Here is a 20,865-nt window from a genome sequence, read left to right on the forward strand (position 1 = left end):
TCTACTGGCAACAGAAGGAAGAGGCAGGAGAGATGGCTCAGTGCTTAAGAGCATTGCCTGCTGAGTGATGAGGCCAAGTGCAGATATAGAGTCAGGGCAAGTCAAGGGCCCACGTTATTGTGACTAAATTAGGCAAACGTTTTTGTATGATGTTAAAGACTCACAGCTCTATCACCATGAAACATCGTGCTTCAGAGACAACACTAAGGAGAGTAAGGCAAGATGGCTAGAAGAAGAAAACACTGGCATGTTCATGTGCCTTAAAGAGAACTCACATCCAAAACAATCAAAGGACTACAAACACCAGGAAATTGTTAACAAATTTAAAGCCAGAGGAACAATTTATCCTGACCTCCTCTATGAGTTACATGAACAGCCAATAGGTCCATGGAGACCCCTGTACTCCACCTGTTAGGGGAATGCAGATGTGATCCACACACCACATTGAGTAAACCTGGTTTAGTTAAAGAAGTTGAAAAACGGGTCGGAGAGATGGCTCAGTGGTTAAGAGCATTGCCTGATCTTCCAAAGATCAGAAGTTCGATTCCTGGACATCACATAATTGCTTCAAAATGAGGTTTGGTGCCCTCTACTGGAAGCAGAAGGAAGAGGCAGGAGAGATGTCTTGGTGGTTAAGAGCATGCCTGCTGAGTTTGATGAGGCCAAGTGCAGACATACAGCCAGGGCCCAGGTTGTTGGGACTGAATCAGGCAAAACATTTTGTTAGGATAATAAAGACTCACAGCTCTATCACCATGAGCCAGCATGCTTCAGAGACACCACCAAGCAGAGTAAGGCAAGATGGTTAGAAGAACAAAATACTAGCATGTTCATGTGCCTGAAGGGGAACTCACATCCAAGACATACAAAGGAACAATCACCAACAAAAGCTTAACCAATTTAAAGTCAGTGAAACAATTTGTCTAAATTTTTGTACACGAATAGCCAACAGATCCATAGAGACTGCTGTACTTCAAAATGCAGATGTGATCCACACATCATTGAGTACATCTGGTTTAGGTAAAGAAGTAGAAAAACGGTTTGCAGAGATGGCTGAGTGTTTAAGAGCATTTCGTGCTCTTTCATCCTCCTGTATTCATTTCAAGCAACCACATAATGGCTCACAACCATCTGCACTGAGGTCTTGTGCCCTCTTTTGGATGCAGAAAGAAGCGCTCGAGAGATAGCTCAGTGGTTAAGAATCCTGGCTGTCCTTCTAAAGGTCAGAAGTTCGATTCCTGGCAACCACAGTTTTGCTCTCAAATTGAGATTTGGTGCCATCTACTGGCAACAGAAGGAAGAGGCGGGAGAGATGGCTCAATGCTTAAGAGCATTGCCTGCTGTGTTTGATGAGGCCAAGTGCAGACATAGAGTCAGGTCAAAGGCCAGGGCCCACGTTATTGTGACTGAATTAGGCAAACGTTTTTTTTAGGATGTTAAAGACTCACAGCTCTATCACCATGAGACATCGTGCTTCAGAGACAACACTAAGGAGAGTAAGGCAAGATGGCTAGAAGATGAAAACACTGGCATGTTCATGTGCCTTAAAGAGAACTCACGTCCAAGACAATCAAAGGACTACAAACACCAGCAAATTGTTAACCAATTTAAAGCCAGAGAAACAATTTATCCTGACACCCTCTATGAGGTACATGAACAGCCAATAGGTCCATGGAGACCCCTGTAATCCACATGTTAGGGGAATGCAGATGTGATCCACACACCACATTGAGTAAACCTGGTTTAGTTAAAGAAGTTGAAAAATGGGTAGGAGAGATGGCACAGTGATAAGGGCATGGCCTGCTCTTCCAAAGATCAGAAGTTCGATTCCAGGACATCACATAATTGCTTCAAAATGAGGTTTGGTGCCCTCTACTGGAAGGAGAAGGAAGAGGCAGGAGAGATGTCTTGGTGGTTAAGAGCATGCCTGCTGAGTTTGATGAGGCCAAGTGCAGACATACAGCCAGGGCCCAGGTTGTTGGGACTGAATCAGGCAAAACATTTTGTTGGATAATAAAGACTCACAGCTCTATCACCTTGAGCCAGCATGCTTCAGAGACACCACCAAGCAGAGTAAGGCAGGATGGTTAGAAGAATAAAATACTAGCATGTTCATGTGCCTGAAGAAGAACTCACAACCAAGACATACAAAGGAACAAACACCAACAAAAGCTTAAACAATTTAAAGCCAGTGAAACAATTTGTCTAAACTTCCTCTATGAGGTACATGAATGGCCAACAGATCCATGGAGACCCCTGGACTTCAAATATTAGCAAAATGCAGATGTGATCCACACATCATTGAGTATATCTGGTTTAGGTAAAGAAGTAGAAAAACGGGTTGGAGAGATGGCTCAGTGTTTAAGAGCATTTCCTGCTCTTTCATCCTCCGGTATTCAATTTCAAGCAACCACATAATGGCTCAGAAACATCTGCACTGAGGTCTTGTGCCGTCTTTTGGATCTAGAAAGAAGCGCTTGAGAGATAGCTCAGTGGTTAAGAATACTGGCTGCCGTTCTAAAGGTCAGAAGTTCGATTCCTGGCAACCACAGTTTTGCTCTCAAAATGAGATTTGGTGCCATCTACTGGCAACAGAAGGAAGAGGCAGGAGAGATGGCTCAGTGCTTAAGAGCATTGCCTGCTGAGTTTGATGAGGCCAAGTGCAGATATAGAGTCAGGGCAAGTCAAGGGCCCACGTTATTGTGACTAAATTAGGCAAACGTTTTTGTATGATGTTAAAGACTCACAGCTCTATCACCATGAAACATCGTGCTTCAGAGACAACACTAAGGAGAGTAAGGCAAGATGGCTAGAAGAAGAAAACACTGGCATGTTCATGTGCCTTAATGAGAACTCACATCCAAAACAATCAAAGGACTGCAAACACCAGGAAAATGTTAACAAATTTAAAGTCAGAGGAACAATTTATCCTGACCTCCTCTATGAGTTACATGAACAGCCAATAGGTCCATGGAGACCCCTGTACTCCACATGTTAGGGGAATGCAGATGTGATCCACACACCACATTGAGTAAACCTGGTTTAGTTAAAGAAGTTGAAAAACGGGTCGGAGATATGGCTCAGTGGTTAAGAGCATTGCCTGCTCTTCCAAAGATCAGAAGTTCAATTCCTGGACATCACATAATGGCTTCAAAATGAGGTTTGGTGCCCTCTACTGGAAGCAGAAGGAAGAGGCAGGAGAGATGTCTTGGTGGTTAAGAGCATGCCTGCTGAGTTTGATGAGGCCATGGCCCAGGTTGTTAGGACTGAATCAGGCAAAACATTTTGTTAGGATAATAAAGACTCACAGCTCTATCACCATGAGCCAGCATGCTTCAGAGACACCACCAAGCAGAGTAAGGCAAGATGGTTAGAAGAAGAAAATACTAGCATGTTCATGTGCCTGAAGGAGAACTCACATCCAAGACATACAAAGGAACAAAAACAAACAAAAGCTTAACCAATTTAAAGTCAGTGAAACAATTTGTCTAAACATTTGTACACGAATAGACAACAGATCCATAGAGACTGCCGTACTTCACAATGCAGATGTGATCCACACATCATTGAGTACATCTGGTTTAGGTAAAGAAGTAGAAAAACGGGTTGGAGAGATGGCTCAGTGTTTAAGAGCATTTCGTGCTCTTTCATCCTCCTGTATTCAATTTAAAGCAACCACATAATGGCTCACAACCATCTGTACTGAGGTCTTGTGCCCTGTTTTGGATGCAGAAAGAAGCGCTCGAGAGAGAGCTCAGTGGTTAAGAATCCTGGCTGCCCTTCTAAAGGTCAGAAGTTCGATTCCTGACAACCACAGTTTTGCTCTCAAAATGAGATTTGGTGCAATCTACTGGCAACAGAAGGAAGAGGCAGGAGAGATGGCTCAGTGCTTAAGAGCATTGCCTGCTAAATTGATGAGGCCAAGTGCAGACATAGAGTCAGGGCAAAGGCCAGGGCCACCTTATTGTGACTGAATTAGACAAATGTTTTTTTAGGATGTTAAAGACACACAACTCTATCACCAAGAGCCATCATGCTTCAGAGAAAACCCTAAGGAGAGTAAAGCAAGATGACTAGAAGAAGAAAACACTGGCATGTTCATGTGCCTTAAAGAGAACTCACATCCAAGACAATCAAAGGACTACAAACACCAGCAAAATGTTAACCAATTTAAAGCCAGAGAAACAATTTATCCTGACCCCCTCTATGAGGTACATGAACAGCCAATAGGTCCATGGAGACCCCTGTACTCCACGTTAGGGGAATGCAGATGTGATCCACACACCACATTGAGTAAACCTGGTTTAGTTAAAGAAGTTGAAAAACGGGTCGGAGAGATGGCTCAGAGGTTAAGAGCATTGCCTGCTCTTCCAAAGATCAGAAGTTCGATTCCTGGACATCACATAATTGCTTCAAAATGAGGTTTGGTGCCCTCTACTGGAAGCAGATGGAAGAGACAGGAGAGATGTCTTGGTGGTTAAGAGCATGCCTGCTGAGTTTGATGAGGCCAAGTGCAGACATACAGCCAGGGCCCAGGTTGTTGGGACTGAATCAGGCAAAACATTTTGTTAGGATAATAAAGACTCACAGCTCTATCACCATGAGCCAGCATGCTTCAGAAACACCACCAAGCAGAGTAAGGCAAGATTGTTAGAAGAAGAAAATACTAGCATGTTCATGTGCCTGAAGAACTCACATCCAAGACATACAAAGGAACAAACACCAACAAAAGATTAACCAATTTAAAGTCAGTGAAACAATTTCTCTAAACATTTGTACATGAATGGCCAACAGATCCATGGAGACTGCTGTACTTCAAAATGCAGATGTGATCCACACATCATTGAGTACATCTGGTTTAGGTAAAGAAGTAGAAAAACGGGTTGGAGAGATGGCTCAGTGTTTAAGAGCATTTCGTGCTCTTTCATCCTCCTGTATTCAATTTCAAGCAACCACATAATGGCTCACAACCATCTGCACTGATGTCTTGTGCCCCCTTTTCGATGCAGAAAGAAGCGCTCGAGAGATAGCTCAGAGGTTAAGATTCCTGGCTGCCCTCCTAAAGGTCAGAAGTTCGATTCCTGGCAACCCCAGTTTTGATCTCAAAATGAGATTTGGTGCCATCTACTGGCAACAGAAGGAAGAGGCAGGAGAGATGGCTCAGTGCTTAAGAGCATTGCCTGCTGAGTGATGAGGCCAAGTGCAGATATAGAGTCAGGGCAAGTCAAGGGCCCACGTTATTGTGACTAAATTAGGCAAACGTTTTTGTATGATGTTAAAGGTCACAGCTCTATCACCATGAAACATCGTGCTTCAGAGACAACACTAAGGAGAGTAAGGCAAGATGGCTAGAAGAAGAAAACACTGGCATGTTCATGTGCCTTAAAGAGAACTCACATCCAAAACAATCAAAGGACTACAAACACCAGGAAAATGTTAACAAATTTAAAGCCAGAGGAACAATTTATCCTGACCTCCTCTATGAGTTACATGAACAGCCAATAGGTCCATGGAGACCCCTGTACTCCACCTGTTAGGGGAATGCAGATGTGATCCACACACCACATTGAGTAAACCTGGTTTAGTTAAAGAAGTTGAAAAACGGGTCGGAGAGATGGCTCAGTGGTTAAGAGCATTGCCTGATCTTCCAAAGATCAGAAGTTCGATTCCTGGACATCACATAATTGCTTCAAAATGAGGTTTGGTGCCCTCTACTGGAAGCAGAAGGAAGAGGCAGGAGAGATGTCTTGGTGGTTAAGAGCATGCCTGCTGAGTTTGATGAGGCCATGGCCCAGGTTCTTGGGACTGAATCAGGCAAAACATTTTGTTTGGATAATAAAGACTCACAGCTCTATCACCATGAGCCAGCATGCTTCAGAGACACCTCCAAGCAGAGTAAGGCAGGATGGTTAGAAGAAGAAAGTACTAGCATGTTCATGTGCCTGAAGAAGAACTCACAACCAAGACATACAAAGGAACAAACACCAACAAAAGCTTAACCAATTTAAAGCCAGTGAAACAATTGGTCTAGACCTCCTCTATGATCTACACGAATGGCCAACAGATCCATGGAGACCCCTGTACTTCAAATGTTAGGAAAATGCAGATGTGATCCACACATCATTGAGTACATCTGGTTTAGCTAAAGAAGTAGAAAAATGGGTTGGAGAGATGGCTCAGTGTTTAAGAGCATTTCATGCTCTTTCATCCTCCTGTATTCAATTTTAAGTAACCTAATAATTGCTCACAAGCATCTGCACTGATGTCTCGTGCCCTCTTTGGATGCAGAAAGAAGCGCTCGAGAGATAGCTCAGTGGTTAAGAATACTGGCTGCCCTTCTAAAGGTCAGAAGATCGATTCCTGGCAACCCGAGTTTTGCTCTCAAAATGAGATTTGGTGCCATCTACTGGCAACAGAAGGAAGAGGCAGGAGAGATGGCTCAGTGCTTAAGAGCATTGCCTGCTGAGTTTGATGAGGCCAAGTGCAGACATAGAGTCAGGGCAAAGGCCAGGGCCCACGTTATTGTGAGTGAATTAGGCAAAAGTTTTTTTAGGATGTTAAAGACTCACAGCTCTATCACCATGAAACATCCTGCTTCAGAGACAACACTAAGGAGAGTAAGGCAAGATGGCTTGAAGAAGAAAACACTGGCATGTTCATGTGCCTTAAAGAGAACTCACATCCAAAGTAATCAAAGGATTACAAACAGCAGCAAAATGTTAACCAATTTAAAGCCAGAGAAACAATTTTTCCTGACCTCCTCTATGAGGTACATGAACAGCCAATAGGTCCATTGAGACCCCTGTACTCCACATGTTAGGAGAATGCAGATGTGATCCACACACCACATTGAGTAACCCTGGTTTAGTTAAAGAAGTTGAAAAACGGGTCGGAGAGATGGCTCAGTGGTTAAGAGCATTGCCTGCTCTTCCAAAGATCAGAATTTCGATTCCTGGACATCAAATAATTGCTTCAAAATGAGGTTTGGTGCCCTCTACTGGAAGCAGAAGGAAGAGGCAGGAGAGATGTTTTGGTGGTTAAGAGCATGCCTGCTGAGTTTGATGAGGCCAAGTGCAGACATACAGGCAGGGCCAGGTGGTTGAGACTGAATCAGGCAAAACATTTTGTTAGGATAATAAAGACTCACAGCTCTATCACCATGAGCCAGCATGCTTCAGATACACCACCAAGCAGAGTCAGGCAAGATGGTTAGAAGAAGAAAATACTAGCATGTTCCTGTGCCTGAAGAAGAACTCACATCCAAGACATACAAAGGAACAAACACCAACAAAAGCTTAACCAATTTAAAGCCAGTGAAACAATTTGTCTAAACCTCCTCTATGAGGTACACGAATGGCCAACAGATCCATGGAGACTGCTGTACTTCAAAATGCAGATGAGATCCACACATCATTGAGTACATCTGGTTTAGGTAAAGAAGTAGAAAAACGGGTTTGAGATGGCTCAGTGTTTAAGAGCATTTCGTGCTCTTTCATCTTCCTGTATTCAATTTCAAGCAACCACATAATGGCTCACAACCATCTGCACTGAGGTATTGTGCCCTCTTTTGGATGGAGAAAGAAGCGCTCGAGAGATAGCTCAGTGGTTAAGAATACTGGCTGCCCTTCAAAAGGGCAGAAGTTCGATTCCTGGCAACCCCAGTTTTGCTCTCAAAATGAGATTTTGTGCCATCTACTGGCAACAGAAGGAAGAGGCAGGAGAGATGGCTCAGCGCTTAAGAGCATTGCCTGCTGAGTTTGATGAGGCCAAGTGCAGACAGAGAGTCAGGGCAAAGGCCAGGGCCCACGTTATTGTGACTGAATTAGGCAAACATTTTTTTATGATGTTAAAGACTCACAGCTATATCACCATGAGACAGCGGGCTTCAGAGACAACACTAAGGAGAGTAAGGCAAGATGGCTAGAAGAAGAAAACACTGGCATGTTCATGTGCCTTAAAGGGAACTCACATCCAAGACAATCAAAGGACTACAAACACCAGCAAAATGATAACCAATTTAAAGCCAGAGAAAAAATTTATCCTGACCTCCTCTATGAGGTACATGAACAGCCAATATGTCCATGGAGACCCCTGTAAGCCACATGTTAGGGGAAAGCAGATGTGATCCACACAACACATTGAGTAAACCTGGTTTATTTAAAGAAGTAGAAAAACGGGTCGGAGAGATGGCTCAGTGGTTAAGAGCATTCCCGGCTCTTCCAAAGATCAGAAGTTCGATTCCTGGACGTCACATTATTGCTTCAAAATGAGTTTTGGTGCCCTCTACTGGAAGCAGAAGGAAGAGGCAGGAGAGTTGTCTTGGTGGTTAAGAGCATGCCTGCTGAGTTTGATGAGGCCAAGTGCAGACATACAGCCAGGGCCCAGGTTGTTGGGACTGAATCAGGCAAAACATTTTGTTAGGATAATAAAGACTCACAGCTCTATCACCATGAGCCATCATGCTTCAGAGACACCACCAAGCAGAGCAAGGCAGGATGGTTAGAAGAAGAAAATACTAGTATGTTCATGTGCCTGAAGAAGAACTCACATCCAAGACATACAAAGGAACAAACACCAACAAAAGCTTAACCAATTTAAAGCCAGTGAAACAATTTGTCTAGACCTCCTCTATGAGGTACACGAATGGCCAACAGATCTATGGAGACCCCTGTACTTCAAATGTTAGGAAAATGCAGATGTGATACACACATCATTGAGTACATCTGATTTAGGTAAAGAAGTAGAAAAACGGGTTGCAGAGATGGCTGAGTGTTTGAGAGCATTTCGTGCTCTTTCATCCTCCTGTATTCAATTAAAAGCAACCACATAATGGCTCGCAACCATCTGCACTGAGGTATTGTGCCCTCTATTGGATGCAGAAAGAAGCGCTCGAGAGATAGTTCAGTGGTTAAGAATCCTACCTGCCCTTCTAAATGTCAGAAGTTCGATTCCTGGCAACCACAGTTTTGCTCTCACAATGAGAATTGGTGCCATCTACTGGCAACAGAAGGAAGAGGCAGGAGAGATGGCTCAGTGCTTAAGAGCATTGCCTGCTGAGTTTGATGAGGCCAAGTGCAGACATACAGCCAGGGCCCAGGTTGTTGGGACTGAATCAGGCAAAACATTTTGTTAGGATAATAAAGACTCACAGCTCTATCACCATGAGCCAGCATGCTTCAGAGACACCAACAAGCAAAGTAAGGCAAGATGGTTAGAAGAAGAAAATACTAGCATGTTCATGTGCCTGAAGAAGAACTCACATCCAAGACATACAAAGGAACAAACACCAACAAAAGATTAACCAATTTAAAGTCAGTGAAACAATTTCTCTAAACATTTGTACATGAATGGCCAACAGATCCATGGAGACTCCTGTACTTCAAAATGCAGATGTGATCCACACATCATTGAGTACATCTGGTTTAGGTAAAGAAGTAGAAAAACGGGTTGGAGAGATGGCTCAGTGTTTAAGAGCATTTCGTGCTCTTTCATCCTCCTGTATTCAATTTCAAGCAACCACATAATGGCTCACAACCATCTGCACTGAGGTCTTGTGCCCCCTTTTCGATGCAGAAAGAAGCGCTCGAGAGATAGCTCAGAGGTTAAGATTCCTGGCTGCCCTCCTAAAGGTCAGAAGTTCGATTCCTGGCAACCACAGTTTTGATCTCAAAATGAGATTTGGTGCCATCTACTGGCAACAGAAGGAAGAGGCAGGAGAGATGGCTCAGTGCTTAAGAGCATTGCCTGCTGAGTGATGAGGCCAAGTGCAGACATAGAGTCAGGGCAAAGGCCAGGGCCCACGTTATTTTGACTGAATTAGGCAAACGTTTTTTACGGATGTTTAAATCTCACAACTCTATCACCAAGAGCCATCGTGCTTCAGAGAAAACACTAAGGAGAGTAAGGCAAGATGGCTAGAAGAAGAAAACACTGGCATGTTCATGTGCCTTAAAGAGAACTCATATCCAAAACAATCAAAGGACTACAAACACCAGCAAAATGTTAACCAATTTAAAGCCAGAGAAACAATTTATGCTGACATCATCTATGAGGTACATGAACAGCCAATAGGTCCATGGAGACCCCTGTACTCCGCATGTTAGGGGAATGCAAATTTGATCCACACACCACATTGAGTAACCCTGGTTCATTTAAAGAAGTTGAAAAACGGGTCGGAGAGATGGCTCAGTGGTTAAGAGCATTGCCTTCTCTTCCAAAGATGAGAAGTTCGATTCCTGGACATCACATAATTGCTTCAAAATGAGGTTTGGTGCCCTCTACTGGAAGCAGAAGGAAGAGGCAGGAGAGATGTCTTGGTGGTTAAGAGCATGCCTGCTGAGTTTGATGAGGCCAAGTGCAGACATACAGCCAGGGCCCAGGTTGTTGGGACTGAATCAGGCAAAACATTTTGTTAGGATAATAAAGACTCACAGCTCTATCACCATGAGCCAGCATGCTTCAGAGACACCACCAAGCAGAGTAAGGCAAGATGGTTAGAAGAAGAAAATACTAGCATGTTCATGTGCCTGAAGGGGAACTCACATCCAAGACATACAAAGGAACAATCACCAACAAAAGCTTAACCAATTTAAAGTCAGTGAAACAATTTGTCTAAATTTTTGTACACGAATAGCCAACAGATCCATAGAGACTGCTGTACTTCAAAATGCAGATGTGATCCACACATCATTGAGTACATCTGGTTTAGGTAAAGAAGTAGAAAAACGGTTTGCAGAGATGGCTGAGTGTTTAAGAGCATTTCGTGCTCTTTCATCCTCCTGTATTCATTTCAAGCAACCACATAATGGTTCACAACCATCTGCACGGAGGTCTTGTGCCCTCTTTTGGATGCAGAAAGAAGCGCTCGAGAGATAGCTCAGTGGTTAAGAATCCTGGCTGTCCTTCTAAAGGTCAGAAGTTCGATTCCTGGCAACCACAGTTTTGCTCTCAAATTGAGATTTGGTGCCATCTACTGGCAACAGAAGGAAGAGGCAGGAGAGACGGCTCAAGCTTAAGAGCATTGCCTGCTGTGTTTGATGAGGCCAAGTGCAGAAATAGAGTCAGGGCAAAGGCCAGGGCCCACGTTATTGTGACTGAATTAGGCAAACGTTTTTTTTTAGGATGTTAAAGACTCACAGCTCTATCACCATGAGACATCGTGCTTCAGAGACAACACTAAGGAGAGTAAGGCAAGATGGATAGAAGAAGAAAACACTGGCATGTTCATGTGCCTTAAAGAGAACTCACATCCAAGACAATCAAAGGACTACAAACACCAGCAAATTGTTAACCAATTTAAAGCCAGAGAAACAATTTATCCTGACACCCTCTATGAGGTACATGAACAGCCAATAGGTCCATGGAGACCCCTGTAATCCACATGTTAGGGGAATGCAGATGTGATCCACACACCACATTGAGTAAACCTGGTTTAGTTAAAGAAGTTGAAAAACGGGTAGGAGAGATGGCACAGTGATAAGGGCATTGCCTGCTCTTCCAAAGATCAGAAGTTCGATTCCTGGACATCACATAATTGCTTCAAAATGAGGTTTGGTGCCCTCTACTGGAAGCAGAAGGAAGAGGCAGGAGAGATGTCTTGGTGGTTAAGAGCATGCCTGCTGAGTTTGATGAGGCCAAGTGCAGACATACAGCCAGGGCCCAGGTTGTTGGGACTGAATCAGGCAAAACATTTTGTTGGATAATAAAGACTCACAGCTCTATCACCTTGAGCCAGCATGCTTCAGAGACACCACCAAGCAGAGTAAGGCAGGATGGTTAGAAGAATAAAATACTAGCATGTTCATGTGCCTGAAGAAGAACTCACATACAAGACATACAAAGGAACAAACACCAACAAAAGCTTAACCAATTTAAAGCCAGTGAAACAATTTGTCTAAACTTCCTCTATGAGGTACATGAATGGCCAACAGATCCATGGAGACCCCTGGACTTCAAATATTAGCAAAATGCAGATGTGATCCACACATCATTGAGTATATCTGGTTTAGGTAAAGAAGTAGAAAAACGGGTTGGAGAGATGGCTCAGTGTTTAAGAGCATTTCCTGCTCTTTCATCCTCCGGTATTCAATTTCAAGCAACCACATAATGGCTCAGAAACATCTGCACTGAGGTCTTGTGCCGTCTTTTGGATCCAGAAAGAAGCGCTTGAGAGATAGCTCAGTGGTTAAGAATACTGGCTGCCGTTCTAAAGGTCAGAAGTTCGATTCCTGGCAACCCCAGTTTTGCTCTCAAAATGAGATTTGGTGCCATCTACTGGCAACAGAAGGAAGAGGCAGGAGAGATGGCTCAGTGCTTAAGAGCATTGCCTGCTGAGTTTGATGAGGCCAAGTGCAGATATAGAGTCAGGGCAAGTCAAGGGCCCATGTTATTGTGACTAAATTAGGCAAACGTTTTTGTATGATGTTAAAGACTCACAGCTCTATCACCATGAAACATCGTGCTTCAGAGACAACACTAAGGAGAGTAAGGCAAGATGGCTAGAAGAAGAAAACACTGGCATGTTCATGTGCCTTAATGAGAACTCACATCCAAAACAATCAAAGGACTACAAACACCAGGAAAATGTTAACAAATTTAAAGCCAGAGGAACAATTTATCCTGACCTCCTCTATGAGTTACATGAACAGCCAATAGGTCCATGGAGACCCCTGTACTCCACCTGTTAGGGGAATACAGATGTGATCCACACACCACATTGAGTAAACCTGGTTTAGTTAAAGAAGTTGAAAAACGGGTCGGAGAGATGGCTCAGTGGTTAAGAGCATTGCCTGCTCTTCCAAAGATCAGAAGTTCGATTCCTGGACATCACATAATGGCTTCAAAATGAGGTTTGGTGCCCTCTACTGGAAGCAGAAGGAAGAGGAAGGAGAGATGTCTTGGTGGTTAAGAGCATGCCTGCTGAGTTTGATGAGGCCATGGCCCAGGTTGTTAGGACTGAATCAGGCAAAACATTTTGTTAGGATAATAAAGACTCACAGCTCTATCACCATGAGCCAGCATGCTTCAGAGACACCACCAAGCAGAGTAAGGCAAGATGGTTAGAAGAAGAAAATACTAGCATGTTCATGTGCCTGAAGGAGAACTCACATCCAAGACATACAAAGGAACAATCACCAACAAAAGTTTAACCAATTTAAAGTCAGTGAAACAATTTGTCTAAACATTTGTACACGAATAGCCAACAGATCCATAGAGACTGCCGTACTTCACAATGCAGATGTGATCCACACATCATTGAGTACATCTGGTTTAGGTAAAGAAGTAGAAAAACGGTTTTCAGAGATGGCTGAGTGTTTAAGAGCATTTCGTGCTCTTTCATCCTCCTGTATTCATTTCAAGCAGCCACATAATGGCTCACAACCATCTGCACTGAGGTCTTGTGCCCTCTTTTGGATGCAGAAAGAAGCGCTCGAGAGATAGCCCAGTGGTTAAGAATCCTGGCTGTCCTTCTAAAGGTCAGAAGTTCGATTCCTGGCAACCACAGTTTTGCTCTCAAATTGAGATTTGGTGCCATCTACTGGCAACAGAAGGAAGAGGCAGGAGAGACGGCTCAAGCTTAAGAGCATTGCCTGCTGTGTTTGATGAGGCCAAGTGCAGAAATAGAGTCAGGGCAAAGGCCAGGGCCCACGTTATTGTGACTGAATTAGGCAAACGTTTTTTTTTAGGATGTTAAAGACTCACAGCTCTATCACCATGAGACATCGTGCTTCAGAGACAACACTAAGGAGAGTAAGGCAAGATGGATAGAAGAAGAAAACACTGGCATGTTCATGTGCCTTAAAGAGAACTCACATCCAAGACAATCAAAGGACTACAAACACCAGCAAATTGTTAACCAATTTAAAGCCAGAGAAACAATTTATCCTGACACCCTCTATGAGGTACATGAACAGCCAATAGGTCCATGGAGACCCCTGTAATCCACATGTTAGGGGAATGCAGATGTGATCCACACACCACATTGAGTAAACCTGGTTTAGTTAAAGAAGTTGAAAAACGGGTAGGAGAGATGGCACAGTGATAAGGGCATTGCCTGCTCTTCCAAAGATCAGAAGTTCGATTCCTGGACATCACATAATTGCTTCAAAATGAGGTTTGGTGCCCTCTACTGGAAGCAGAAGGAAGAGGCAGGAGAGATGTCTTGGTGGTTAAGAGCATGCCTGCTGAGTTTGATGAGGCCAAGTGCAGACATACAGCCAGGGCCCAGGTTGTTGGGACTGAATCAGGCAAAACATTTTGTTGGATAATAAAGACTCACAGCTCTATCACCTTGAGCCAGCATGCTTCAGAGACACCACCAAGCAGAGTAAGGCAGGATGGTTAGAAGAATAAAATACTAGCATGTTCATGTGCCTGAAGAAGAACTCACATACAAGACATACAAAGGAACAAACACCAACAAAAGCTTAACCAATTTAAAGCCAGTGAAACAATTTGTCTAAACTTCCTCTATGAGGTACATGAATGGCCAACAGATCCATGGAGACCCCTGGACTTCAAATATTAGCAAAATGCAGATGTGATCCACACATCATTGAGTATATCTGGTTTAGGTAAAGAAGTAGAAAAACGGGTTGGAGAGATGGCTCAGTGTTTAAGAGCATTTCCTGCTCTTTCATCCTCCGGTATTCAATTTCAAGCAACCACATAATGGCTCAGAAACATCTGCACTGAGGTCTTGTGCCGTCTTTTGGATCCAGAAAGAAGCGCTTGAGAGATAGCTCAGTGGTTAAGAATACTGGCTGCCGTTCTAAAGGTCAGAAGTTCGATTCCTGGCAACCCCAGTTTTGCTCTCAAAATGAGATTTGGTGCCATCTACTGGCAACAGAAGGAAGAGGCAGGAGAGATGGCTCAGTGCTTAAGAGCATTGCCTGCTGAGTTTGATGAGGCCAAGTGCAGATATAGAGTCAGGGCACGTCAAGGGCCCATGTTATTGTGACTAAATTAGGCAAACGTTTTTGTATGATGTTAAAGACTCACAGCTCTATCACCATGAAACATCGTGCTTCAGAGACAACACTAAGGAGAGTAAGGCAAGATGGCTAGAAGAAGAAAACACTGGCATGTTCATGTGCCTTAAAGAGAACTCACATCCAAGACAATCAAAGGACTACAAACACCAGCAAAATGTTAACCAATTTAAAGCCAGAGAAACAATTTATCCTGACCCCCTCTATGAGGTACATGAACAGCCAATAGGTCCATGGAGACCCCTGTACTCCACCTGTTAGGGGAATACAGATGTGATCCACACACCACATTGAGTAAACCTGGTTTAGTTAAAGAAGTTGAAAAACGGGTCGGAGAGATGGCTCAGTGGTTAAGAGCATTGCCTGCTCTTCCAAAGATCAGAAGTTCGATTCCTGGACATCACATAATGGCTTCAAAATGAGGTTTGGTGCCCTCTACTGGAAGCAGAAGGAAGAGGAAGGAGAGATGTCTTGGTGGTTAAGAGCATGCCTGCTGAGTTTGATGAGGCCATGGCCCAGGTTGTTAGGACTGAATCAGGCAAAACATTTTGTTAGGATAATAAAGACTCACAGCTCTATCACCATGAGCCAGCATGCTTCAGAGACACCACCAAGCAGAGTAAGGCAAGATGGTTAGAAGAAGAAAATACTAGCATGTTCATGTGCCTGAAGGAGAACTCACATCCAAGACATACAAAGGAACAATCACCAACAAAAGTTTAACCAATTTAAAGTCAGTGAAACAATTTGTCTAAACATTTGTACACGAATAGCCAACAGATCCATAGAGACTGCCGTACTTCACAATGCAGATGTGATCCACACATCATTGAGTACATCTGGTTTAGGTAAAGAAGTAGAAAAACGGTTTTCAGAGATGGCTGAGTGTTTAAGAGCATTTCGTGCTCTTTCATCCTCCTGTATTCATTTCAAGCAGCCACATAATGGCTCACAACCATCTGCACTGAGGTCTTGTGCCCTCTTTTGGATGCAGAAAGAAGCGCTCGAGAGATAGCCCAGTGGTTAAGAATCCTGGCTGTCCTTCTAAAGTTCAGAAGTTCGATTCCTGGCAACCACAGTTTTGCTCTCAAAATGAGATTTGGTGCCATCTACTGGCAACAGAAGGAAGAGGCGGGAGAGATGACTCAATGCTTAAGAGCATTGCCTGCTGTGTTTGATGAGGCCAAGTGCAGACATAGAGTCAGGGCAAAGGCCAGGGCCCACGTTATTGAGACTGAATTAGGCAAACGTTTTTTTAGGATATTAAAGACTCACAGCTCTATCACCATGAGACATCGTGCTTCAGAGACAACACTAAGGAGAGTAAGGTAAGATGGCTAGAAGAAGAAAACATTGGCATGCCTTAAAGGGAACTCACATCCAAGACAATCAAAGGACTCCAAACACCAGCAAATTGTTAACCAATTTAAAGCCAGAGAAACAATTTATCCTGACCCCCTCTATGAGGTACATGAACAGCCAATAGGTCCATGGAGACCCCTGTACTCCACATGTTAGGGGAATGCAGATGTGATCCACACACCACATTGAGTAAACCTGGTTTAGTTAAAGAAGTTGAAAAACGGGTCGGAGAGATGGCACAGTGGTTAAGGGCATTGCCTGCTCTTCCAAAGATCAGAAGTTCGATTCCTGGACATCACATAATTGCTTCAAAATGAGATTTGGTGCCCTCTAGTGGAAGCAGAAGGAAGAGGCAAGAGAGATGTCTTGGTGGTTAAGAGCATGCCTGCTGAGTTTGATGAGGCCAAGTGCAGACATACAGCCAGGGCCCAGGTTGTTGGGACTGAATCAGGCAAAACATTTTGTTAGGATAATAAAGACTCACAGCTCTATCACCATGAGCCAGCATGCTTCAGAGACACCACCAAGCAGAGTAAGGCAAGATGGTTAGAAGTAGAAAATACTAGCATTTTCATGTGCCTGAAGAATAACTGACATCCAAGACATACAAAGGAACAAACACCAAGAAAAGCTTAACCAATTTAAAGCCAGTGAAACAATTTGTCTAGACCTCCTCTATGAGGTACACGAATGGCCAACAGATCCTTGGAGACCCCTGTACTTCAAACGTTAAGAAAATACAGATGTGATCCACACATCATTGAGTACATCTGGTTTAGGTAAAGAAGTAGAAAAACGGGTTGGAGAGATGGCTCAGTGTTTAAGAGCATTTCGTGCTCTTTCATCCTCCTGTATTCAATTTAAAGCAACCACATAATGGCTCACAACCATCTGTACTGAGGTCTTGTGCCCTGTGTTGGATGCAGAAAGAAGCGCTCGAGAGAGAGCTCAGTGGTTAAGAATCCTGGCTGCCCTTCTAAAGGTCAGAAGTTCGATTCCTGGCAACCCCAGTTTTGCTCTCAAAATGAGATTTGGTGCAATCTACTGGCAACAGAAGGAAGAGACAGGAGAGATGGCTCAGTGCTTAAGAGCATTGCCTGCTGTGTTTGATGAGGCCAAGTGCAGACATAGAGTCAGGGCAAAGGCCAGGGCCCACGTTATTGTGACTGAATTAGGCAAACGTTTTTTTTAGGATGTTAAAGACTCACAGCTCTATCACCATGAGACATCGTGCTTCAGAGACAACACTAAGGAGAGTAAGGCAAGATGGCTAGAAGAAGAAAACACTGGCATGTTCATGTGCCTTAAAGAGAACTCACATCCAAGACAATCAAAGGACTACAAACACCAGCAAAATGTTAACCAATTTAAAGCCAGAGAAACAATTTATCCTGACCCCCTCTATGAGGTACATGAACAGCCAATAGGTCCATGGAGACCCCTGTAATCCACATGTTAGGAGAATGCAGATGTGATCCACACACCACATTGAGTAAACCTGGTTTAGTTAAAGAAGTTGAAAAACGGGTTGGAGAGATGGCACAGTGGTTAATGGCATTGCCTGCTCTTCCAAAGATCAGAAGTTCGATTCCTGGACATCACATAATTGCTTCAAAATGAGGTTTGCTGCCCTCTACTGGAAGCAGAAGGAATAGGCAGGAGAGATGTCTTGGTGGTTAAGAGCATGCCTGCTGAGTTTGATGAGGCCAAGTGCAGACATACAGCCAGGGCCCAGGTTGTTGGGACTGAATCATGCAAAACATTTTGTTGGATAATAAAGACTCACTGCTCTATCACCTTGAGCCAGCATGCTTCAAAGATACCACCAAGCAGAGTAAGGCAGGATGGTTAGAAGAAGAAAATACTAGCATGTTCATGTGCCTGAAGAAAAACTCACATCCAAGACATACAAAGGAACAAACACCAACAAAAGCTTAACCAATTTAAAGCCAGTGAAACAATTTGTCTAGACCTCCTCTATGAGGTACATGAATGGCCAACAGATCCATGGTGACCCCTGTACTTCAAATGTTAGGAAAATGCAGATGTGATCCACACATCATTGAGTATATCTGGTTTAGATAAAGAAGTAGAAAAACGGGTTGGAGAGATGGCTCAGTGTTTAAGAGCATTTCCTGCTCTTTCATCCTCCGGTATTCAATTTCAAGCAACCACATAATGGCTCAAAAACATCTGCACTGAGGTCTTGTGCCGTCTTTTGGATCCAATAGAAGCGCTTGAGAGATAGCTCAGTAGTTAAGAATACTGGCTGCCGTTCTAAAGGTCAGAAGTTCGATTCCTGGCAACCCCAGTTTTGCTCTCAAAATGAGATTTGGTGCCATGTACTGGCAACAGAAGGAAGAGGCAGGAGAGATGGCTCAGTGCTTAAGAGCATTGCCTGCTGAGTTTGATGAGGCCAAGTGCAGATATAGAGTCAGGGCAAGTAAAGGGCCCACGTTATTGTGACTAAATTAGGCAAACGTTTTTGTATGATGTTAAAGACTCACAGCTCTATCACCATGAAACATCGTGCTTCAGAGACAACACTAAGGAGAGTAAGGCAAGATGGCTAGAAGAAGAAAACACTGGCATGTTCATGTGCCTTAAAGAGAACTCACATCCAAAACAATCAAAGGACTCCAAACACCAGCAAAATGTTAACAAATTTAAAGCCAGAGGAACAATTTATCCTGACCTCCTCTATGAGTTACATGAACAGCCAATAGGTCCATGGAGACCCCTGTACTCCACATGTTAGGGGAATGCAGATGTGATCCACACACCACATTGAGTAAACCTGGTTTAGTTAAAGAAGTTGAAAAACGGGTCGGAGAGATGGCTCAGTGGTTAAGAGCATTGCCTGCTCCTCCAAAATCAGAAGTTCGATTCCTGGACATCACATAATTGCTTCAAAATGAGGTTTGGTGCCCTCTACTGGAAGCAGAAGGAAGAGGCAGGAGAGATGTCTTGGTGGTTAAGAGCATGCCTGCTGAGTTTGATGAGGCCATGGCCCAGGTTGTTAGGACTGAATCAGGCAAAACATTTTGTTAGGATAATAAAGACTCACAGCTCTATCACCATGAGCCAGCATGCTTCAGAGACACCACCAAGCAGAGTAAGGCAAGATGGTTAGTAGAAGAAAATACTAGCATGTTCATGTGCCTGAAGGGGAACTCACATCCAAGACATACAAAGGAACAATCACCAACAAAAGTTTAACCAATTTAAATTCAGTGAAACAATTTGTCTAAACAGTTGTACACGAATAGCCAACAGATCCATAGAGACAGCCGTACTTCACAATGCAGATGTGATCCACACATCATTGAGTACATCTGGTTTAGGTAAAGAAGTAGAAAAACGGTTTGCAGAGATGGCTGAGTGTTTAAGAGCATTTCGTGCTCTTTCATCCTCCTGTATTCATTTCAAGCAGCCACATAATGGCTCACAACCATCTGCACTGAGGTCTTGTGCCCTCTTTTGGATGCAGAAAGAAGCGCTCGAGAGATAGCTCAGTGGTTAAGAATCCTGGCTGTCCTTCTAAAGGTCAGAAATTCGATTCCTGGCAACCACAGTTTTGCTCTCAAGATGAGATTTGGTGCCATCTACTGGCAACAGAAGGAAGAGGCGTGAGAGATGGCTCAATGCTTAAGAGCATTGGCTCCTGAGTTTGATGAGGCCAAGTGCAGACATAGAGTCAGGGCAAAGGCCAGGGCCCACGTTATTGTGACTGAATTAGGCAAACGTTTTTTTTAGGATGTTAAAGACTCACAGCTCTATCACCATGAGACATTGTGCTTCAGAGACAACACTAAGGAGAGTAAGGCAAGATGGCTAGAAGAAAAAAACACTGGCATGTTCATGTGCCTTAAAGAGGACTCACATCCAAGACAATCAAAGGACTACAAACACCAGCAAAATGTTAACCAATTTAAAGCCAGAGAAACAATTTATCCTGACCCCCTCTATGAGGTACATGAACAGCCAATAGGTCCATGGAGACCCCTGTAATCCACATGTTAGGGGAATGCAGATGTGATCCACACACCACATTGAGTAAACCTGGTTTAGTTAAAGAAGTTGAAAAACGGGTCGGAGAGTTGGCTCAGTGGTTAAGAGCATTGCCTGCTCTTCCAAAGATCAGAAGTTCGATTCCTGGACATCACATAATTGCTTCTAAACGAGGTTTGGTGCCCTCTACTTGAAGCAGAAGGAAGTGGCAGGAGAAATGTCTTGGTGGTTAAGAGCATGCCTGCTGAGTTTGATGAGGCCAAGTGCAGACATACAGCTAGGGCCCAGGTTGTTGGGACTGAATCAGGCAAAACATTTTGTTAGGATAATAAAGACTCACAGCTCTATCACCATGAGCCAGCATGCTTCAGAGACACCACCAAGCAGAGTAAGGCAAGATGGTTAGAAGAAGAAAATACTAGCATGTTCATGTGCCTGAAGAAGAACTGACATCCAAGACATACAAAGGAACAAACACCAACAAAAGCTTAACAAATTTAAA

Source organism: Chionomys nivalis, unplaced genomic scaffold (assembly GCF_950005125.1).
Source record: "Chionomys nivalis unplaced genomic scaffold, mChiNiv1.1 scaffold_60, whole genome shotgun sequence".
Lineage (NCBI taxonomy): Eukaryota > Metazoa > Chordata > Mammalia > Rodentia > Cricetidae > Chionomys > Chionomys nivalis.